Source organism: Acromyrmex echinatior, chromosome 2, assembly GCF_024713525.1.
Source record: "Acromyrmex echinatior isolate Ae372 chromosome 2, ASM2471352v2, whole genome shotgun sequence".
In the NCBI taxonomy this organism is placed as follows: Eukaryota; Metazoa; Arthropoda; class Insecta; order Hymenoptera; family Formicidae; genus Acromyrmex; species Acromyrmex echinatior.
The window spans coordinates 13,188,920-13,213,435 of record NC_141853.1 but is presented as its reverse complement, the minus strand read 5'-3'; the positions used below and the strand labels follow the sequence as shown (position 1 = coordinate 13,213,435).

The 24,516-nt window shown below is 26.3% G+C and overlaps 1 protein-coding gene and 1 long non-coding RNA gene across 10 annotated transcripts in view; both read left to right on the top strand.

Moving 5' to 3' along the window:
* AChE-2 (acetylcholinesterase 2) overlaps positions 1–24,516 on the top strand; it is a 92,740-nt gene that overhangs the window by 9,489 nt on the left and 58,735 nt on the right. The window lies entirely within an intron of this gene.
* LOC147910513 (uncharacterized) lies at positions 3,533–20,876 on the top strand. The gene is made up of 2 exons (XR_015544030.1): positions 3,533–11,127; positions 11,208–20,876. It is a non-coding gene; the product is annotated as an uncharacterized LOC147910513 (long non-coding RNA).

Genomic DNA, 24,516 nt, shown 5'->3' with positions numbered 1-24,516 from the left:
ATAATATTCACTTTAAATAAATGATATAAAACACACACGAATAACCAGTGTTGACTTAAATTGCATTTTATTTATTATTTTTTATAATAATATACATGTATATGTATCGTACACCATACTATCGCTCTTACAATATATATTGTATACACGATAAATTAACATTTAATATATTGTATTTATCTACAAAAAGTTTACTTTGTAGATAAAAATTAATTGTCGCGGGACATATGACTTATGCGTAATTTCTATTATGCGATCAACATTACAGTTTACTAACAATAAATTTTTTTTAGCAAAGATAATAATTTACTACCTTTTGTTTTACTAATTACGGTTGACGCAATTTTGTTTTCCTCGCAAATATGAAATTTTGAAACAGATGACAAAGCTTTCATCATTACTGTACTTGGTTAATTATTTTGGTGTTGCCAAATGAAAGCTCGTCACTTTGATGCTCCAGCTCTTTATAGTACACATATATTACACTATATCCAATGCGGTATGCAACGGATAATTAAACAGGTCATACCGGATATTTTGAAAAAAAATATTCGCTTATATTTTTTTGCACATACGCTGAATCTTTTAAGTTTCTTTACGCATTTCGTAATTTTAATTACACTGAAAGTATATCGCGGTTAATTACATCCGCGAAAAGTTCGAACTTCCGACTCATTCTCATGCTACGAGAGCGAAAAAAGCTCTTTTTCTTTTAAAAGCGAAAGATTTCTCATGCATAAAATCTCTTCGTTTCGGATATATCTATAAAATAAGTGTAAAAGTAATTACACGAAGGTATATTAGAGATTCCTCTTTCCGATTTTATAAAGAAAATGAAAACTTGTCTCTTCCTTCTATATGTCTGATTTTATATATCTGTGTGTGTGCGTGCGTGCGTGCGTGTGTGTGCGTGTATACACATATATAATTTATATGAGTCATATGATTTCTATATAGAAAAAGAAACGTACGTTATTAAAATAGATTCATGATGAATATATGATAATAAACTATTTCCAAACAATTTACTAAACTCTCATTGAAATAAATGTAAAAAGAAATAATAACATGACATATATAATAATACAAGTTCTTCCATTCGATTTCTTCATTAAAATTTTTGTTTGTACAAATATTATTTTCATCTGAATAATATATTAAAAGTATTAAAAAGTTCTTTTTTAAATACTGTTTTAAAAGTTAATTTTATTCATACTTTAATAAAAAAGGAAAAAAAAGAAAATTTCTTTTACTATATATTATATTCATTTTCCATTTTCATTTGAAAATAAAAATTAGTGATCTATTAATAAAATTCAAACTAATGTTATTAATTATGTGTGTATATACGTTTCATAAAATCTGTGCTGTAAATAGATGCAAGTTTTGCGAGAATTTTTATTCGTCACATATACGTGTAAAATTTATAATTTCAATAAATAACGCGGCATACAAATTTTTCTCAGTCTTCTCGCTATCCCACAACTTTATTAACATGCGGCAATTGTAAACGGAGCAGAGTTTTTATGCGACAATTTTTCGTTCTACATTCCACGCCATAGCGGTAGCTAGCTAACGGGTAGAGATGATCCAATCGAGATAGTCGACGTCAAAAAAATTGAGGTTGTTTTTGGTGACTCGTCACACGGTGTGCTGGTGAATCGATCAGAAGCGTGAAAAAATATTCGAAACACTAACAGAACGTGTCATTGGCGAATATATGCTGTATAAAAAATAAAGCTCCTTCCTTCTATTCCTTCAAAGAATAATTTTGGAAACAATTCATACAATACTCGAAGTTAGTCTTTAATCGATTTGTTGATATTCTAATTCTATTAAACAATATAAATAAAATTTATCTATTTCTCATATAGTCTCATTTTGTTCGCATATTTTTATATGTTGATTTAACTACAATATTATTTTTCTAATACATTTTTTAAAACGATACAATAAAGCTTTCTAATGTGTTTATCAATTTAAACATTCACTTTATTATAATTAGGAAATGATTAATGTAATCTCTTAATTGTTTTTCAAGAATGAAAAAAATGTTTAATTTGTAAACAACTTTTTCTTTTTCTAAAATTTATTATAAAAACATTATATATACTATAACATTTTTCAAGAAAATAATAATAATAAAATAAATAATAAAACAGCTGTGAAATTTTTTTTATATCTGTTATATTTTTATGAATATATAAGTTAAATTAAAAAACTATAACAAACCATTTTAGGGAAAAAATTTTGATTTTTTTCGAATAATGCTCTCTTGTACGTTCTGTTAAAATGACGCATTTTCGTATGCTTCTAGATGAATGCTCCTTATTCCGTTATATTTCTGCAGACTTTCTATTTTGTCTTATTCGTCTGACAACTTGGCTTTTCGCTGCCTTTCTTGTTCTGTTTTCTTTCTATGACAACCTGGTTTTCAGTCATCGTTTTGACATGTTGTAACATTTGCATAGGAACTACAGAAGCAATTTTTCATACACGAATACAGTTTTACTTTGTTTGAAGTAGTATTAAATCACTAAAAGATACCGTGGCCAACTTAAGTGACACTTACAGGATATATTTATAGTAAATATATATGTAAATATAAAGATTTTTTTACATAAAGTTATACTATAAATGTATTTAATAGATATAGTAAATATAATAATATTTTTGAGATTTCCATGGATATTTTCTTCAATATCAGTGCGCTCCTCGCCTTGATGAAGTGAACGGCAAGGTTCACGTTAGCATTAGCAATGAATCACTACACGGTAATAACTCGTAAACCCTTTGGTACCTTTGAAAATATGGTGGACTTTCAAAATTATGTCACATTATATTTGATGATAGCTTAATAACCTCTACTTTAATAAATCAGTATTGAATGTAATATTAAATTTTCACATCATTTTTATAAAAAAAATTTTTTTTTTTCGATTTAGTTTTGATACATTTTTGTAATACGTACATGTAAATTAAAATTTTTATCACTTATTTAATTAATTTATTTGATTTTAATGATTTATTTTTAAAGGTGATATGTAATGTTTGATATTAAAATATCATAATAAATAGATTTAAAATATCATGTTAGATCAATATAGTAATTAGTAAAGCGAGAACTTTTTATAGTGATATAATAAAAGAGTTCATATTTTGTGACATATCATTCAAAATTCTTTTTTTCTCTTACACTCGTTTCTGTCTAGTTTTTCTGAGGCTGACCACACGTACCTTGTTCTACTTACGTTCAAAATGTCACATTTCATACAAGTGTGTCACATTATGAAAGTACATAGTCATGTTCAAGAGATATTTCGTGAATCAAAACTTGTTACTTTTTCTAAAGTTTGAACATTGCATTAAAAAAATATAGAGAAAATTAATTTACTTTTATATTGATATTAAATTTTTGTTTTTATTCAGTTGTTTTAATCATATTTTTATTATATATATATATATATATATATATATATATATATAACATATAAAATATTATATATGTGTATAAAAATATATTTTATAAATATATATGTATTTTATAGATAATTTTTAAACAAGTGTCTGATCTGGACAACTACGTTTCAAATTTTTTAAGTTAGAAATATCTATTATTGCGTATTCAATAATTATTTTAAACGTTATTTTTTTAATGAAAATGAATTAGTTGAGATTAGAACGTATATATATCTTTTTAAGATAGGTTTTTAATTAAAATTTTGTCCGCTTAGATACCATTACATGTTGAGATATTTAATCAATTCAGATAGTTATATAAGTAATTTATAGTACATAATTAATTCATATAAAGATTGAAAAATTGTTTACAAAGCTCTATCATATATTTAACAAAATTATAGATTAGATAGGACTTAATAAAATGCCAATTCTGTCGCGATTTTTCTGTTTTATTTGCATGTGATTTTCAGGCATAGCGCGCCAATATACGTACCATGTTATGCAATACTTTTACATTACGCAGCGAGGAAATACGAAATAATTTACGATGATGATGATTCGTTTAAATCAACCGAAAATTTACGGTTAATCTTTCCGCATCAAATGAGTTTTGTATATACCCGTGTTTGCCTTCGGGTGTCTCGCGTGCGAATATCATTAACCCTCTGACATCCGGTTGAAATTGCGTATGATACAAAATATCTCAAAAATTATCGGTTATATACGAAGTAATTACGCAATGATACAAACAGATATAAAATAAAAAGAGTAACATCATATGTTTTGATTGTTTCAATAAATACAATATTTTTTAAACTTTTTTTGTATATTTAGTCAAATATAAGAATTGTGTTCCAAAATTTGATTAGAATAAATTGGCTAAATTTTGATTAAGACAATACACAATTTTTAAATAAAAAAGTAAAGAAGTTTTTGTCAGTTATATATTAAAAAAATTTTAGTTGTATATAGAAAATGATTTTTTTCAGTGTAGGCTATTAAAAATAGTGACTCATGTCACTATTTTGCGGAAAATGGCGTTAAAGAGACCAAAAATGTGACCTTTTTTAATGTCCAATGTTTTTCTCAATTTTGTTGGATAGTTACACATAGATACACACATATGTACATATATGTATATAATTTATATTTTGCACTTTCTTTAAATTTTAATGATTACAAAGCTGCAATTTAATTCAGAAACAATTCGTATACTCGCAATAGTTTTTTTAAAACTTTATTGTAAAAAATAGAAAAATTGCACTTAATTCTTAATCATATTAATCATTTTTTCGTCTTTCTGCTTCCTTCGGACAGTAATATCAGCTCAGACACGTTGGCTCTGGGCAATTTTGCATACGGTGGTCACACAGAATTTTAAATAACTGAAGAAAGATTCTTTCGTGAGTCGTGCTAGCGATTTATCAAGGACGTGCATATTTTAGAAACTGGGAAGGTGCAAAAAAGACCTAGTATCCTGCACTTTAAATTATATGATTCCGCAGTTCTTGATGAAAATGCATTCAACTTATATTAATGTTATTGTTTTTCTTGAAAAGATATTTCTCTTATCAGAGAGAAGTTTTGATTCTTTATAAAAGTTATTGAAATTTGGCAATAAAAATTGCATAAAAAATACCTGTTGATGAAATCAAATGGAAACTATTATAGTTTTAAATGTATAAGATAAATAATTAAGATGAATAAAGATGGAATTTTATTTTTTTTCTATGAAAAAAGTCACTTTAAATTTGTAAATAGATTTTCAATAAGAATAGAGAGAAGGAGACAAGTTTATCTTTCAATTTGCATGGGTAATAGTTACATATTAACGGAATGAAAGTATTGTAGAAGCGAACAAATACAGTAGAAGCAAACATACTTTATTTCAAGTATATTGATATAATAAAAAATGCTTTTTCAACGTTGGATTTGTTTTAAGAATTGTGGAACGAACATCGCGGATAATCGGTTAATCATTACCACGGTTTATTAAGTAACTCGCCGATGCGTAAATCCGTGCTCATCGGATGATGTAATTTGCATATTCACGGTAGTGTATCATTTATCTACGCTTAACTGATCCCATGGTGTGAACAACCTATTACGTTTTTCTAAGATAGTGTGAAATTTCGATACATAATTGTATATTACGCTTATTTGCGTACACAAGGACGTGAATACTTTATAAATAAATATTTTAATGTGTTGCATATATTCCAGATAAAAAAGAGTTAAACGAATTGCACGTAATTTATATATTTACCGAGATACTACCGTGTTTCCAGATAAATTTGTAAATAAAAATATGTTTTGCCATACGTATTCATGAATGCTTAAAATTGTGTTACATTGTAACTGATGTACGTAATTACACCCACACACACATGACTTAAGATGTTGATACCCTTTACACGATATGTTTAAGCCATTGCAATACTAAATTAGCAATGACAGGAGATAGAAGAGAGCCTCTGGAGATTCCAAAATTTTATTTAAATATGTTATTGTCTTATAAAATATATAGAATTTAAAGTGAATCGAATAATCTTGATAAATTTGTTTTTAGGAATATTGCACTTAATAGAGATATTTTATTTACTGGAAATATTATTGATGGCTATAAAGTCGATAATATTAATAAATAGAGAAATTACATCTAGCAAAATTAAAAAAAATTATTATCTAAATGTAATCTTCAGTAATTGGAAATTATCACTAATATTGCTATTAACTTCAGAGACGCGCGCTGCTTGAGATCTTACATTATATAAGAAATTAGCAAAAGTATACGGACTATTGATAGAGAAAATGATAATTCTAAGCGAATAATTTTGCTTATATATTTTCAAAAGCTTTTAGGAAGCACTCTGTCATTACAATAGAGTTCTATAATTCAATATAAATATATATTCAAAATTTTTTTTATCCTATGAGCAATTTGTTCTCAATTTGTCTGTAAGTAATATCACTAAAAAAATAAATTTATATTTAGAGAAATTTATATTTACATTTAGAAAAAGATATTTTATATTAAATAATGCAGTCACTTTTTTGTAAAAACATTATGTCGAGATAATTTATTTCATATAATTTGATTACTTTTAAGCTGCTATTGTAGTATAGTTTTGTATATCATCATACGAATATATTGTTGCAAAAAATTTTAGTAAAGAAAGTTTAACGTTATTATAATTTTTTAAATTCTATTATTATGATATTTTTTTATTCTAATATAAATTTAAAACTTTGGGACAATCCCTTATATATTTGCACATGTGTGCTGTTATCAGAGTAAATATTTACAATACTAAAAAGTGTTGTAAATAATTTATTATTAGTAAAAAATTTGCAATTTAACTACTAATATTGGCAGTTTAGAGAAAGAACGTATTAAAAGTACAATACGCGCTACAGATTTTCTATAAATCAAACACTAAAAATATCTTGTAGTTCAAGCTTGGAACCTAAATATGGGAATAGTCATACTAAAGCTTTCTCTCTCTCTCTCTCTCTCTCTCTCTCTCTCTCTCTCTCTCATATGTAATATAAAAATCTCAATTCTTTTAAATTTCACATGTCTGAAAAGGTTAAATCATTTTAAACGTACAATATTTCTTTATGCTTGTAAAATTATTTAAATTAATATATTTTTAAGTTAGTATTAATTTATTACTGTGTGGTGCATTAAATGATATGATAAATATAATCTTAATATATTACTGTATACTTACAGGAATAAAAACAAAACATAAAGTTATTTTTTTAGGTTTTAATCTTAAAATTGTCACTAACATGAAAATAATAAATTTCAATTGATAATGTAAAATATAATAAATTTACAATACTAAAAAATTGTAAATAATTTATTAGTAAAATAAGCATTAATAAATTTTGTCGATAAATGTAGTAAAGTACTGAATAGCATCGTAAGAATGGTGTTTGTTTCTACTGATCTGTTGCATGGAAAAGACAGTTTGAATACATAGCACTTTCCTGAGGAGGTTGCGCACAAACTTAAGTGCCTTCGGCACAGGATATATAATTTCCTGCTGGATTGTTTGTGTTTTAGTAAATTACTAGAAATTGTGCGTTCTGGTGCAATTTTAGTAATTTATTAAAATGCAAGTAATCCAGCAAGAAAAAAAATGCATCATGTACTGCTGGCTTTATTACGTGAAACATTTGTATTGGTCAGGTGCTCAGGTAACGAATAACTGTCAAGGGGTCGATAGTTGTATGGCTTACCCTACATATCTCAACTGTCATGTTTTAATCAACCAATCAATAAATTCTCAAGCTAGTTCTCATGACTTTAAAGTCGCGGAAATCACCTAGAACGTTATAAACTATCCACTGTCCTGTTTGACACGTGTTGCACATACGTCAATACGTCAACACATTTTAGGAATACACTTAGCTTGCGAATAATATAATATTCGATCTCACTGTTTGCATTGCGTTGTAATTTTGAGTAATTACGTTGTTAATGTAACAGATGTTAACATTTTAACTCTGAATTTTAATTTTGAAGTTAGTATAAAATATTAGTATATGAAATTTATTAATTTACAAAATTAGACATCTTTCAAATATTGTATAATATATTAATTAACTTAAATTCAAAAATTAATTTTAAAAATTAAAAGGAAGACAGAATTATATAAATTAAGAAACAATAACATTGCGAAGAAAATAATGTTATAGAATTTCAATTATTTATATTTTTGTGTTATAAAGAATTCAAAAAAATCGAAATTTAAAGATGGAAAAAGGAAGGGAAGACACACACACACACACACAGAAAGAGAGAGAGAGAGAGAGAGAGAGAGAGAGAGAGAGAGAGAGAGAATTATATTAAAACTTTTTAATTATCATGAATAGATTTTTCTATCTTATATTTTAGCGACATTTTATCACTTTATCACGAATGTATTGCAAATATTTTTCCATAATCTTGAATTATCCTTGAAATATACGAAAGGAAAACATATTTATGTAAATATTATATGATTTTATTAACGATATTACACATACTTTTATATAAATATATCAAATTCTTTAAATAACTAATATTTCAATATATACCTATATTCTATAATCAAATATTTATAATTTAAACTTCTGTTCAGAAAAAACCAACGTTACCATTATTCGATTTTTTAATAAATATTTTTACTATAGAATTTTTAAGCGTTAATTTTAAAATTATATAAACTTAGTAAACGTTTTAACTTGGAATGTATATAATTTAGAACATATTAATGAATTCAGAGACATATTACTCTCTTGCTTGAAGAATTATTACGTTATATAATATCTTAATGTATCTATGCTTTAATACGATTGCATTATTGAGATTGCAAATAATTTCTCTGACTTGATCTCGCTGATCTCGAACACGGATTAGCAGAGGAACAGATAAAGTTATCTATTATTGCTGTTTTTAATGTAACGATAACTTTTCAATTCTATGCCATACTTTCCGTACTTCCACCCAGTTGTTTTCTCGCCGTTAGATTATCTGTTCAAAAGTTTTGTTCCATACGTGTAGCGAGTGATGGTAAAGACATTTTGTGCAAAGGGAAATGCGCGACAGTCGATTTATTATGTACAACGTGAGTCATACTTTGATCGATACTTGCTTTGCTAGTACATTCCAGTTGTTATATTGCAGCAACTTTAGTCTTTTCAACTATGTAATGCTACTAAGTTATTCCAATTCGATAATACTTCGCTAACTTTGTTGTATAAGTATGGAGAGAAAAATAATATATTTTTTATAAATTTATTCAAACATTTTGAAAATAACACAAATTGAAATAATACACATATCAAATTATGTTCTGATTTATTATTGAATTTTTATAATTTAATCTAAATGCAGATCCACATAATGCAATTGATATAAACCTTATTTGCTTAATGTCAATCTTTTTAAGTAAAACTGTATTAAATGAATACGCTTAAATGAGTAAAAAAAAGTTTTAGTGTATGATAATTTTGCCTTCTTGTATTAAAAATTTAGTCATAGAAATATTTAAGCACTAAGATTCGTTTTGACCGAATATATAGAATTTTTCTCGTGTAATTATATTTGTTCTCATCGGTCCAAATTTATATTATATTGTCTTTACTTTTGTGTAAAGTGTAGAAAAAGTGAATTTATTTACGTGTAGAAATAATATTTTTTCCTATTTTTTAAATGTAATTTTATACAATAAAATAAATAAGGAAGCAATATGTTTATGAAGATGTACGATATGTTAATCAGATATTATTTACTAATTTTTTCACTCATCGTAGAAGAAAGCAAATTCTATTTTCTTAATTTTTTAATTTAACGCATTGTAATGTTAAATTAAAATAGAAGTACATTCTTATATTATACATATGTATGTACATACACATACATTCATACGCGCGCGCGCGTGTGTATGTGTCCCAACTTTTTGATACACCGCTTGTAGGGAAGTAAAGCGGATTAAACTGAGTCAAAAAGTTCTCTACAATTTTGCAATTTTCGCAATTTTTTTTTAGTTGCCCAATGCAGAATGTCTAAAATCGACGCATCAGTTTAGTCTGGCCTATCTGCTCACAAGTGTATCAAAAAGTTTGGAATTTTTTGGAATATTTATGTAGAATCAATATTTACTTCAATCATTAATCGCGTTCGGCAGGATTATTTAATTATTAGTATTCTATAATTATTGCAATCTTATCTTTATTAAATCATTATGGTATAATAGCATTGTACATTACAGTATAATATATTGTTGATAATCATTTTGCACGTATCTAACAGCTGACGGCGTTATTATCGGTAAGCTTTAATATATTTAAACGCCACATCCGCGTGTGTAAGTTTTTCATCATAAATTTTATCATGTCACGCGAGTCCCTTTGATGGCGATTTAAAGAATACGTCTCAATGTACCACGAAGAGGAGTACGTGAGCAGCGAAGCAAACAGAAGCTACGTGTTTTGAACGTAAATGTATCTTTGCAAACAATGGAGTGAAGATAATAATTCTGTTCATTTAAATTATAAACTTATGACGTATTATTATATTTCCAAATGAAAAGCAAGATATATATGATACACACGTATCTACGATTTATGAAATCAATTGTATTTGCTAAAGTTTATATTTTTAGTATTTTTAATGTAATATCGCTTTATTTTATACAACTATTATCTAGGAGGGACCGAGGTCAGTTAGAAAAAAGTGGATGTATATAAGATTTTACGCAACAATTTAATATTATCAGCAAAAATGAAATCAGTAAAAAGAAGAGAATGCTCTGACATATATTGATCGAGTTATTATATATTAGTTTTTTGACAATCAATCCCGTATGACAACTGGCTCCGAATGTCCTCTGTAATACTTTAAATATATATAGTATGGAGAATTCTTTCTTATCAGAATTAAATTCAGGAATGATAAAAATTATAATATATTTGGAATAAATTTCCATTACAAGGTTGTTTAATAAAAATGATGAAAATCTCTAGATATTTAGAAGTTTTTAAATAAAATTCTTCTGCATACAGTCTCTTCGACTATACGTAGAGAAAGTTTGGTTTCCAACTATATCGATTCGATCTCCTCACTTAAAAGTCGAGCGACAGCACGAGGCTAATATGCCGTACCACGAAACCGTGAGTTGCGTAGCTCCTTAAAATTCAACTGAAAAGTCTCTGGAAAGCTATATGCAAGATTTTCTTTTTAACTTCAGCAGTGACACACGATGCATCTCCGATAAGAATTCCCCAAATACTCTTGTATGCCTTTAGCGGAGTGTACGAATTTGAAAACTTATCGATGAGGACACTAATGAGGAATAGACTCTGACTAGTTGAAGCTGTATTTTCAAGCTGTATTTTCAATTTGCTTCAAGAACTTTTTGTGCGCATATACATGTATCAAAAGTGATTTCTCGATTCTAGCTAATATATTTGTCGAAAATTTTGGCTTATGCCAAACGTTTCATTTTAAATATAGTATGAATATTTGGCACGTATCTCAAAAATATATATAGCAACATTGTATTATAACTTATGTGTACTCTCACACATAATAACGTTAGGGTTATTAGCGCTTATATTCAACTCGTTCAAAGATTAGATCATACTAATCTTGAATTAAATGTTAGAAATTTTTGAAAGTGTTTATATTATTATATAAATGATATTCAGCTATTATTCATACAGTATAGATCATTTTAGCAACACCATTGCAACAATCCAACAATGTTAGAGTAACATTAGAAATGTTGCTGCAAGCTTTTGTGCTATATCAGTAAGATACTACATGTAGACTGCAACTAAGGTATCTTTTCTTGATTATTGTTAATTTATTTACGTCACATTGATACTAATTTTATCGGAAATTGTACACTGTATATGTTTGTTATTTCTTGCTTTCACTGTTTTTAAAGATAAATCTAGTCACATTGATACTAATTTTATCGGAAATTGTACACTGTATATGTTTGTTATTTCTTGCTTTCACTGTTTTTAAAGATAAATCTAGTCACATTGATACTAATTTTATCGGAAATTGTACACTGTATATGTTTGTTATTTCTTGCTTTCACTGTTTTTAAAGATAAATCTAGTCACATTGATACTAATTTTATCGGAAATTGTACACTGTATATGTTTGTTATTTCTTGCTTTCACTGTTTTTAAAGATAAATCTAGTTAAAAAATCTAGATAAAAGAACCTGTTCGCCACTCGTCAATGTAATGTCGACTATAAACCTCGCTGGTTAATGTGATTTTCGAACTGGCATAACATCGACTGACTCTTTCCAACTCGGAGCTGAAAATCCCCGGCGAACTTTTGTCCCGTTATAACTTCGTCTATAACATCTGATGGATATCCGATAAGATCGAATTTCTAGCTGCCCATCCCTAGTAAAGTACTTTACTCGCACGCGCGTGAGACTTCGATTTCTTCCTGACTCTCGAGAATAATTCACGGAACATATGACAACAGTTGAGGAATGTTCTCGTGAGATCGAACAACTATAGTGCTTTCGTGACCCTTACATCCACCACCAAGTTTTTATATGCATATGCGTGAAGTGGTTTCAGAGTGAATATTCCCCGATGTATACTTACGAATCAGTCTGAAACTTAGTGGAAACGTGTGTGAAACTACGTGAGAGTGTGAGAGAGAGTGGCGATGATGAGGGAATCTTTAAAGGGGATAAGGTAGTTGCCAAGATGCTAGTAAAGAAGTCGACAGTGTGACTTCAAACTCGCACTTGTCAGCAAAAGTCGATCGATTCAATTTGACCCTGTCGTAACTATCTAATAGACTATCTATCGTAACTCATTGTTCGCTATAGTTTTTTCTGAGTTTTTCTTTTTTGATATCTTTCGAATGGCTAAAGTATAATAAAAATTATGTAATATGTATTTTTGAAGAAATGTTGATTGTACAAATTAATTTGTGCATGTATGTGCATGTTATCGATTGGATTTTGTAACGTAAAATTTTATCACAAGTTTTTATTTAATAGGCGATTAATTATTTATATTGCCCAATTTTTTCGAAAGTATAAATAAAATAGAATGAAAATATAAATGTATGAAAATCTACATACTTATATATGTATATACATATATATAATTTATGTGTAAAATATTTGGTTATTTTTCATTAAAAATACATAATATATTATACTACACGATCTATTTATTTATATATTTTGCAAAACATATAAAAGATTGTATTTACAATTACATTTTATTAATATTTGAATAATTATAATATTTCAAATCTGTGATCACGTATCCATTAATGCACTTGCTCGATTTATATTTAGTTATACAAATGGCATATTCAATTAAATTATACATTTAATATATCACATCTCGTATCTCATACGCGCATGTACTTTATTTTTATTAAATCTCTATATCGCTTTCCATATTATCTTTGTGTGTGTGTGTGTGTGTGTGTGTGTGTGTGTGTATTTGTGTGAAATATCATATATTTATACGTACGTATAATTATACATATTGTAGATATATGTAATTAATATTTATTGAACACTATATATATAAAATGAAAAGAGTATTAAAATTCATACAGTTAACATACGTCAAAGCAAACTACAATTAATTATATAGCTTGAATGTTATTTGACAGATCAATGGATATTTTGATATAAACAATTAAACAAAAATTGAATAATTATGGATACAAATAAGTCTTAATTCTAGCTTAAATATCGTTTTGTTTAACACAAATGTATAAAATATGAATTTAAAAGCTAGACGTTTATAAATGTTAGGTATAAATCTACTTACAATTATTCAGGCTTTACAGAGATTGAAAATAAACTTACATTTGACTCTATAAGAGACATTTATTACATAAATATATATTTTTCATATATTTTATTTATTTTCTCATTTAGATCGGATTGCCATCTGATACAATAAATGCAATACAACGTTGAATAATTATTACATCACAAATCACTACTGATATTGATATATGTTGTTATTATTAATTAATAGATATTATATCACTGTTACAACAATAATGATTATTATTATCATTAACATTTATTGTTAATATTGAAATTTTTGATTATTATAATGGGTTATTATAATTAGTAATGATTGTATTTGTATATCACATTTTTTATTTCACACATACACACACACACACACACACCGTATATAAAGTATCTAAACAGGTGTCTGAACGGGTGTCTCATATACTGGTTTTAAAAGGAAGAAAAGTAGTTCTGTAACAGTAATAACAATGTAGATTTTCTACAATATAATAATATAAGGTATTTATAAAAAATATTTCAAATAAATGTATCTCTGATGCTATCTCTAATGCTATCTATATGCATGATATTTTTATGTACGCTCTCTTTCTCTTTCTCTCTCTCTCTCTCCCTCCCTCTTCTCCCTATTTTCTACGTTAACATGAAATATATTAATATTTGCTTGTAGTTGTCTTATAATTCAATTTTGTGTTTTACATATTTTTCTACTTACAATTAAAACTTCACAATTACAAATATAGAGACTTAATAAATAGATAAAGATTATTAATATTAAGAGAATGTTTAATTAAGACTTATTTAGAGAAAAGTGTTATTATATTAAATAGATAATGTTTATAATGTATACATTATATATAATATTTATTAAATATATAATAATATATAATATATGTGTATAATAATTAAATATGCATCTATATTTATGTATTAGGTGTAGTAAAAAGAAATCCATTATTTTTACTATACCTAATATATATGTATGTATAAGTGCGCATGTATACTAAACGAGATTTGTTCTTTAAAAATAGATAATTTTAAAGAAAGTGCAACTTCAAAAATGACGATAATGAGATAATTTAAAAAGTATTTTTAAATTTAAAATTTTTATTTTCCAGACCGATTGTTTAAGTAATGAACTGATTGATTTTTGTATGAAGCCAAAATAATGGAAATTCATCAATTATCAAAATTTATTATTAATTTTGCAAAGTTCTATAATGTAAATTAATAATCGAACACAAATGCAGTTTAACGTTTTGCGTTATGGTAATCGACGTTTTGACTCGATAAGAAAATATCTTATTCACAATCTCTTGTAATCTTGCTAATAATAGCAAATGGAATCATGCATAAATAAAATTGTCCTACGAATAACTGTATAACGCACACATATACATGCATAGATAAAATTGATATATACACATAAAATTAAATTTTTTTGTATAAAGAAATTTCAAATTCTTTAAGAATAAAATTTTTATGTATGTAATTTTAAATGGGATTTCTTTTATTAGATGACGCATTATAATGCATAACAATATAAATATTGCTTTAAGCTTTACTTTCGTGGATAATGCGACATATATTATGAAACAATCTTTCCGTTTTTTCTTTATATTATTCATAGATAAGATCCAAGTTTGCAATTAACGCGTATCTCTGATAGAACTGAGGTGGAAGAATATTTTCGGCATTTTCAATTCCGAGAGCGTTTAGGCGTGATCAAGGTCAGCTTTGTGCCATAAACGGCACAGTTATTGGAAAATACGCGACACGTTACGCTTTACAGTAGATTTCTTTTGCTCTAAGCGAAATCACTGATTTGGTCGCAGTCACGAAACATGAGTGCATTGCACGAATGCATCTACTTCTTGCTTCGAGTTCTTTGTCTGCATGCATTCCAGCTGTTTTATAGGTATTTGCGATTGTGACGTCAGTCCTTTTGCATTACGGGTGCATAAAGCATTTTTAGAAAATATGGTCGATATATATGAAGATATAAATTTTTGTTTTGAAGTAAACAAATATATAAATTTCATGACAAAGAAAATTTTGTATAAAATGTCTAGCGTTATCAATATCGATTATCTATAATGTAATTTAACATATTTTTATATATATCGCAATATAGAAAAATTTGTGGTAATTATTTATAAATAAGGCTTTTTTAGAATTTTAATGTTTTTTTTCTTGCAATCTTGATAAAAGTCTTTATTGTGTCTCTAACAGTGATAATCCCATTATTTTTAGTATATTGTAAATTCATCTATTTAATAAGGCAAAAATTTAATAGATAAATCCAATATACATATACTCTACCTTGGCCCTAAATCGGCCTTTTAAAGAACCGTATATATTTGTAATGACGAAGAGTTGTTCAAATAAATAGTTAAAAAAATAAGTAGGTCACACATTTTTTGACCTCCCTCGATTGATTATCACTGTTAGAGTCGTAACAAAGATTTTTATTAAAATTGCAAAAAAAAAATTAAAATTCAATAAATATTCTGCCGTTATCTTTACCCGTTAACCATTCCTAGCTAGTTATCTCGCTAATTATCCTTTATCTTATAGTAGTTGATTAATCTGATCAAAGTATAAAAGCCAATTGAGTGTATCATATATAAAGGATTATATTACGGCAATCACATTTTGATAAAAATACCGATAGTTGAATAATTACATATATAGTGTTCTAACTGTCCATTTGTCCATTTATTACTAGAGATGATCTTTACATCGTAATTAAATTAGCCAATATATTTATAATTTTATTGTTTTTAAGTATAATGTTATTATATATCTTGTTATTTTTATTATAAATATGTATTTATACAAACATATTTATTTTACCGATTAAGATTTGATACAATTTTAGTTCTAATTCTAACTCTTAATTCGTAATAAGAGTTGCAAGCAATTTTGATAATGTACATGGTTATCTTACGACTATTCTAAAATATGAATAATATTTTATGTGATTAAGATAGTGCCTATTGAGAGAAGTTTTTGAAAGATTGTTACATGATTGTTCCAAGCATTCTGAGAGGATTAATATCAGAAAGTTGAAAGTTTTCATCATTATTTGTTTTTGCAACGTACTTTATACTAAAGTCAATTATTACATCGCGCTAGGAAAGTTTTCTTATTGTTCTAGAAAGATAGTGAACATATTGTGCTACAACTGTTCAGTTATAGCAAAAGTTACTTTCCTTCTATAACACTTTAATATGTGCTTGGTTTTTATAATTTATTATATACAGAGATTCAATTGTACGCAATTGTGTGTTATCATAAATCTCATTTTTTATTATACATATAGTATTATATATACAAACAAGTAAAAAATTTTTGTTTTGGAAAAGATTTTTTTTTTTATTAAACGATTACATTTTTATAAATAAAAATAATGATGCATAGAGATATATATTTTTTTAAAGAAAATAAATGCGGTAAAGTGAAGAATATAAAAGGCAGATTGTTATTTATTCTTGAGTTTTTTCTACAGTTCTTCTATATTATAAATATAATTTATTACCTATATATGTTTTCGATTGAATTTATTCTTTTAATATATTCTTCTAGATATCGTTATATTCATTAAAAAAATAGACATTGTATATGATGATATTATTGTTATAGAACAATTGTTATAGAACGTAATATTCTACTGGTTCAGTCTTAAAGTAATTATTTTGAATCTTGCAATTTTTTGCAGCAATCGTTTAAATAGCAATTTATATAATACATGGGCACATTTCAAAAGTTTTAAGAAAATCTGTACATGTCTCATGAGTAAAGTTTCTGTTTAGGAAACTACTCGAGGCGTCGCGTAATGATATTCTAAACTTAAAAGACATCCATTATTGAAGTTATGATACCAAGAGAATAGAAGAACTTTTTAGAAGAACGTTATGGTAAATTTAGTGATTTACATCTATTGTCATAAAATTTTAATATTCTGTTTTACAAAAAAAAGAACCTTATTTTGCTTTATTTTGAATATTATTGTATCCATACGGACTGTATTTTATCCTTTTTCTTATATAAATAAAAGCGCCGAGTTATATTTTTTTAATCGTTTAAAAATAAAGTTTAGTATATAGTCAACTTGTAAAACAATGGCATAGACAATCATTACAAAAGATAGCATATAAAATAATTACTTAGCGACAAAAACAAGTAAAATTAAGTATAAATATAAAATATTGTTATTGATTTGATAAGAAAATAATGTTTATATTATTTCTCTAAATGTATACATACTACTTTTCATCATAAAATATTAATCATTATTATACGCATTTAATTATGTATAATACATAGTCATCAAAATACTAAATAACAGAAAGAATCTTATTTTTGGTCAAAGTGGGTCTTAGTATTTAATAATATATTTATATGTAGATTAATTATAAATGCATTTTTCAATTCTATAAATTGCGCGCTGATTCGATTTGTCGGACTTGAAACACAATCATAAACTGAAGCTGAAAATGACATCACAAATTAAATTGATTGACTAGTCTGGAGTTCCAAGTTCAAACCTTAGTTGAGGTGTTTTTCGCAGTAAGTTCTTTGCAATATTTTAAGATGTTTATTATTAAATTAACTATTAATGTAATTTATGATGTTATTTCCAGCTTCAGTTTGATTGCATTGCAAATTCAGCAAATTGTAAAATTTGACTAAATGTATTTGTAAATCTATATATGAATATTATTAAACATCAATATTCTTTGATTGAAAAAAGGATTTTTGTTAGTTCATTTATTTTATCAGTCTAATTTCCATTTATAACCATAAAATACTAGTCATTATTTTTATTTTAAATAATTTTAATGACAATAAGAGTAATAATTTTTTTTGGTAATAATGATATTTTTAATTTTAATTTTTAATTTTATGATAATAATTTTGCAAACATATTAGATGATATAAATATTCGTAATTAGCAGCTGTCTTATTACTTTGTCACAGACAAAGTATTAACTCAAATGTATACACTTAATAGTAATACTTTTGAAGCTTTCATTGATATTTTCTTCAGATGTGCCAAAGGGTTTGCGGGTTATCGCTGTGTCATGATCCATTACTAATGCCAATTTTCATGAATCTTGCCGTTCACTTTATCAGAGGAGCATTGATATTGCACATACATAAAGTTAACACTTTGATTGTAACATATAATTTATAAATCCATATAAGAATAAAAATAAGAGAATAAGTAAATTGTAGTTTCCGTTTATTGCAAAGATGGTCTTGTGTGCTGAAATCTGTTTTATTCTTACCTAACTGCAATTAAATTCGTTTTAAAGTGTTAGTTCAATTACTTACAAATTAAATATAATAATTTATGCTAATTTTATTTCCAATGAAACAGAAACAACTTCTATAAAAAATTAGAAAGTTATTTTGTAATTGGAATTCTTTTTCAAATTGTCCTCTTTTGTTTCTGTAAATGATTATTCAGCATAAATACATTACATAATACATGATTAGCAAATTTATTACACAATGCACGATCATTATGAATTTGGCTACCAGATAATAGGCATTTTATAAGCATGACTTTAATAATAATTTATTTCAATAGAGAAACGATTTTTCTGTAACAAAGAGATATGATTCGCAGATATGATTCAACAAAATAATAAAATCAATCGTCGCTTTTTCCTGTACAAAATGTAAAAGAAAATATTTCCCGAACATAGGATAATTTTAACCACGATTTTTTAGTAAGTGAAATAGAATTGAATAAGAAAAAAAATGAATCCAACGATCAATCTGCGTTCCTCCCAAATTGTCTAAAATGCATGAACTTTTTTTATTTTATTATAAAATAAAACAATTGCGAGAGAATTAATTTTATATATTATAATAAATATCTTAATTCCAAATATATAATATTTAATTTAATATTATATTTGTGGAATTAAGATATTTAATATATAAAATTAATTCTTTTTTTGCAATTACTTTATTTTATAATAAAATAAATAAAATTTTATTTTTTGCAAATAAGAAGATATGAACCCCTTGTAAATTTTGATTTTTATCAATTTTCTATATTACTCCGAGATGATAATGCGGATGATATCTTAACAGATACATCGGTACTCCAATATCTTACTTAGGATCTTTTCATTATAAATGATACTTTTAATACAGAAAACACATAAAGATAGAAGTTTCAAAATTCATTCGTAGCTCTCTTAAATTTAACATTTTCTCTAGAATAGATTTCTTAATGCGAAGGATATTCAAAGGTTATCGTGGATAATACTCAAATAAATATTAAACTTATCTTTACTATTACAAATAATTAAAAAACGGCAAATACAGTCACACGCGATGTTGTCATTATTATTAATTTATAACTCTAAACACGACCAATTTAATTCATCGATTAAAGGGGAGACCGGAGTCAGTAAATTATAAGGGTAAGTAGAATAATCGAGGCTACGTTATAAACAAATCGCGCGAGACACGCGTAAACGTGTTTGAACACGCAGCGGCGACTACCACTGCTCAATCTGCTGTGAAATCTCGAAGTGGACGCGTCTGTATTAGAAATTACGCTACAATTTAAAAAAATCGTACACGTAAGTGAATATTTTTATTCTTAAAAGTTTTGTTCTATAATCGTATATAATTGTCTGAGATATTTAATTTCCATTTAGATAGTAAATGTAGTTCTTACTTAATAAAGTCCAACAGATTTTTTTTGTTTATCTGTCTTTGTTGTCGTATGATGTTAATATTTTTAAAAGATGAAACGGATGAGGCTAGTAAGCTAACCACGGGACTATATGACTAATTTAGTGACAACTCTGATAACACTTACTCTTAAAAACTTCTTGGAATGAAATCTCACTATAAAAGAGTGAAAATACAGTCAGTTTTGAAAAAGAGTGAAAATGTTTCACTTCTTGAAAAAGAATGGCAATATTTCATTCCTCTAAAGAGATTTACCTCAGAGATTTACCTGATAAATGTTATAAGTTCGGTTTCTTCACATCCAATCTCGATAAAACTAGGCTCATTCGATGTGTTTTTGCTTGAAACAAACGAATTTAGCAAAAAGAAGCATTGTTCTATCTTGTAAATCGAAATATTAATCGTTAAAGTTTGTTAGATTAGAAAATCTGTCATTCCCTATACAGCACAAAAGATTGAAGCAATATTGCTGTAATGTTGAAATATTGCAGATTGCAATGTAATATTGTAGAGATATTACAGAAATTAACAATATGCCTGTAAAATGTCAGTAATATACTTGTAATATTCCAAAACACAAAACTGTAATTCTTTATTTGTTACAATAATATAAAAATATAATTTTTTACAATATTTATGTAGTATAGTTTTTTAATTTAACAGCTGTTTTATGATATAATAATTAATATAATCCATTTTTATATTTAAATAAAAAAATTTATTAATCTATTATCCCATACAGCACAGAAAGATTGCAAAAACATTACAGAATGATTTTACTGAAACATTGCAACATTGCATGATGGTTGCGAAACGTTGCTGAATCGTTGCAATGTTAAGATGTCCGCTTTTTGTTATATTGCAACAAAATTGCAATGTTCCTGCAATATTGCAATGAAATGTATTTGGATAAATTTTTTACGAAGACTCTCTAAAATGAAAACTATTTCTATATATCTCACTAACTTTAATTTTTCTACAATACACATACATGCTTTATCCTTACGAATAAATTTATCCTTCAGAATTAATACTACATTTATTGGAATATTTTATGTTGATAGAAAACAATAGAAAAATCCTATCGTTTTGAATATAGTTTGTAAATTTACTAATTTAAATCAGATCTTAGGAATCTTGTACCAATTTTATAAATTCCAGTAAAATATGATAGGATTATCCGATCAATCGTGCTCTTGCGAAATCAACAATAGAAAATGATACAAACTTACAGAAGAACGATACAAATTGATAAAAATCCTATAGTTTTCAATAGTTTTCTATCAATTCTTTTTTACCAGGACGATTTCACTCTGTTCCATACATAGCTGTATTTTCACTCTCTTTGAAATTTCACTCAAAAGAATTTAAAGAGTATTCTTTTTTACTTTAAATGTATCTATAATGCAATAATTTTTGTAGAATTTGTAGTTTTAATAATATAAAAATATGCAATAATAGTTAAATTACGGGTTTTTTTCGTGCATGAATATGCATAAATATATATAAACATACATAATATAATAAATTATATATATTTATGATCATTTATACATGTATAAATATTCATTTATACATAAACATATATTAGGTGTTGGAATTAATTCGTAGCGTTTTTAATGAAAGAATGTTATTTATTTCACATGAGCATTAAAAAATACATTAATGAAAGTACTTCCCATCACTTGTAAAACGCTACGAATTAATTCCAACACCTAATATAATTGTATATGAAATATGTCCATATATGTTCATATCCTTCTTTCTTTTGTAAAATTACTTTTGAGTGTAATAGAAGTAGTATTAATAATAATGTGAAAACATTAACAATAATTAAAAGAATAATTTTGTGAACATGTATAGACACATTCTAAATAAAGGGTAACTTATATTGTTTGTTACATATTATGTTTGTTATAACTGTAATTCGGATAATGATTCTAATTAATTAAATTGTTATTTATCTATAATAAAGATACATAGTTATACTTTTTTATTTTATAAATATGTTTATGTTTAAAATACATTTTTATGAAAATGTATTTTTGTTGATATGTAAAGATTAAATATACATTAACCTTCATTTTAATAATGTTAATCAAATTATCTCATATCATTAGTCCATGGTTATCCCGGTCTAGTTCATCCTGGCTAGTTCAATCAGATGGAATGCATTAGAAAAATGCATTTTTTTTCATATTAGTTATCAGGTTTTCTCTTATTAAAATATTATTAGATAGTCAAATGTATGTAGTAACTGGTGTAGAATTCATTTTTTCGATAAGTCTCTTAATTTCGTCTGTAAAAATTCAAAACTGAAAAATGAGTCTCTCCTACTTTATCTATATTAATTATAGGTATTATTGAAATAATAATAAATAAAACAATATATTTTTTTCTCTCTTTTTTTATTTGTTTGTTTTTTTCTTTTCTTTCATAAAATATAGAACCACACAATGACACAAGAATAAACATGAAGAAATAATATAGTACATTAACGATAATTTATTTCAAGAGCGTCCTGTGTGCGCTTAAAAATGTATTGTGTTTTAACGACAGTGCCCTAAGGGTTTCATTATTTCTTTTTTCCGAGAGCAGTTTCATTGCTCTCTGTACGTGCATTAAATGTGTTGCTTATTAGCAGATGTTCATGTAATATTATTTGCCGACAGAAACAATTTCTTTTGTTCTTATTTGTAAATGCTGCGCGCAGTTTATTTCACGCACCAATCACCTGTTGTGCGAGTTGCAGCATGGAAACGACATTTTTACTGAAAATTTTCAAACTTTTATAAATCTTGTTTACCTTTTCATGACGAGACTGCGACGTTGTCAAGGTAAACGTATTGTTAATAATTATGCAAATATTTCTATGGTTAATGTCTGGATTTACGTATTTCTAGTTGTTGAAGAACATTTCTATAATAGGGGTGATTAATTTACAGGAATATAATTCTCTCTTTCATTTAATTTTTAATTTATAAATTATTAATAAAATTTAGAGCTTGTTAAGCTTATTATATACCTAATCTATTATTATATATTATGTGCATCGGAAAGTAATCACTCATATATTTATATTTATATAATATATTTACAGTATTATTTTTCGACAGATAATGTATAAAAGACAATTTGGATTAACAATTAAAGCGGGATATACATATACAGTGTTATGTACGGGCGCTTAGGATTTCAATCAGGGGATGCAAAAATTACATCTGATACGTGCAAAAATTTATTTCTTCACATATAACTTATTAAAATATTTATATCAATCTTTGAGGATTTTTTTAAACTTTCTTACGAATAGCGCAATGAGCGTGTAACTTTTTATTTAAAAAATTTTCACCGTGCGAAAAGATTAGTTTTTTGTGATGCCCAGAAATGACTTGCCGTGCTGTGATTTAATTGTAAGTTAATTGTGACAATAAGTTTGATTTGAATAATGTCTTTAGCTAGAAGCGAGAGATAGAGTTTAGCATGAAAGATACAGGTTAGATACGAATTAGATCAGTGCTAAATTCGAGTCAACCAAGAGCCTGCGTTTGAGTTATATCTGAATTACATCTGAGTTATGTTCGGCTTACATTCGAGGTATATCTGAATTATGCGTGATATATGGCTACGTTAGATTTACTTGATGGTACGATAATACCGAAAGTATAGTGTAACATGGACAATGATGACACACACATACATACATATATGGCGAGTGTTAGATACTAGATATAATATTATATTATTTTGATGTTAAATTATTTCGATGGTCCTTTCATTGTCGTATATCCAATATATTTTTTATATATATAGTAGCTTTAATGTTTTATTAAATAAGAAAACAATTGCGGTATTTTTAAATTATTAAAAATAAAAAATTATTTTAATAATTATGTAATTGTCTTGTGATAGACGATGCTTTTTGGATGAATTATGGTAACGATAATGCGATAGCATTGAATGTTCGTTTACGTTCTAATGCGAAATTTTTCTGAATATCTCACGATTC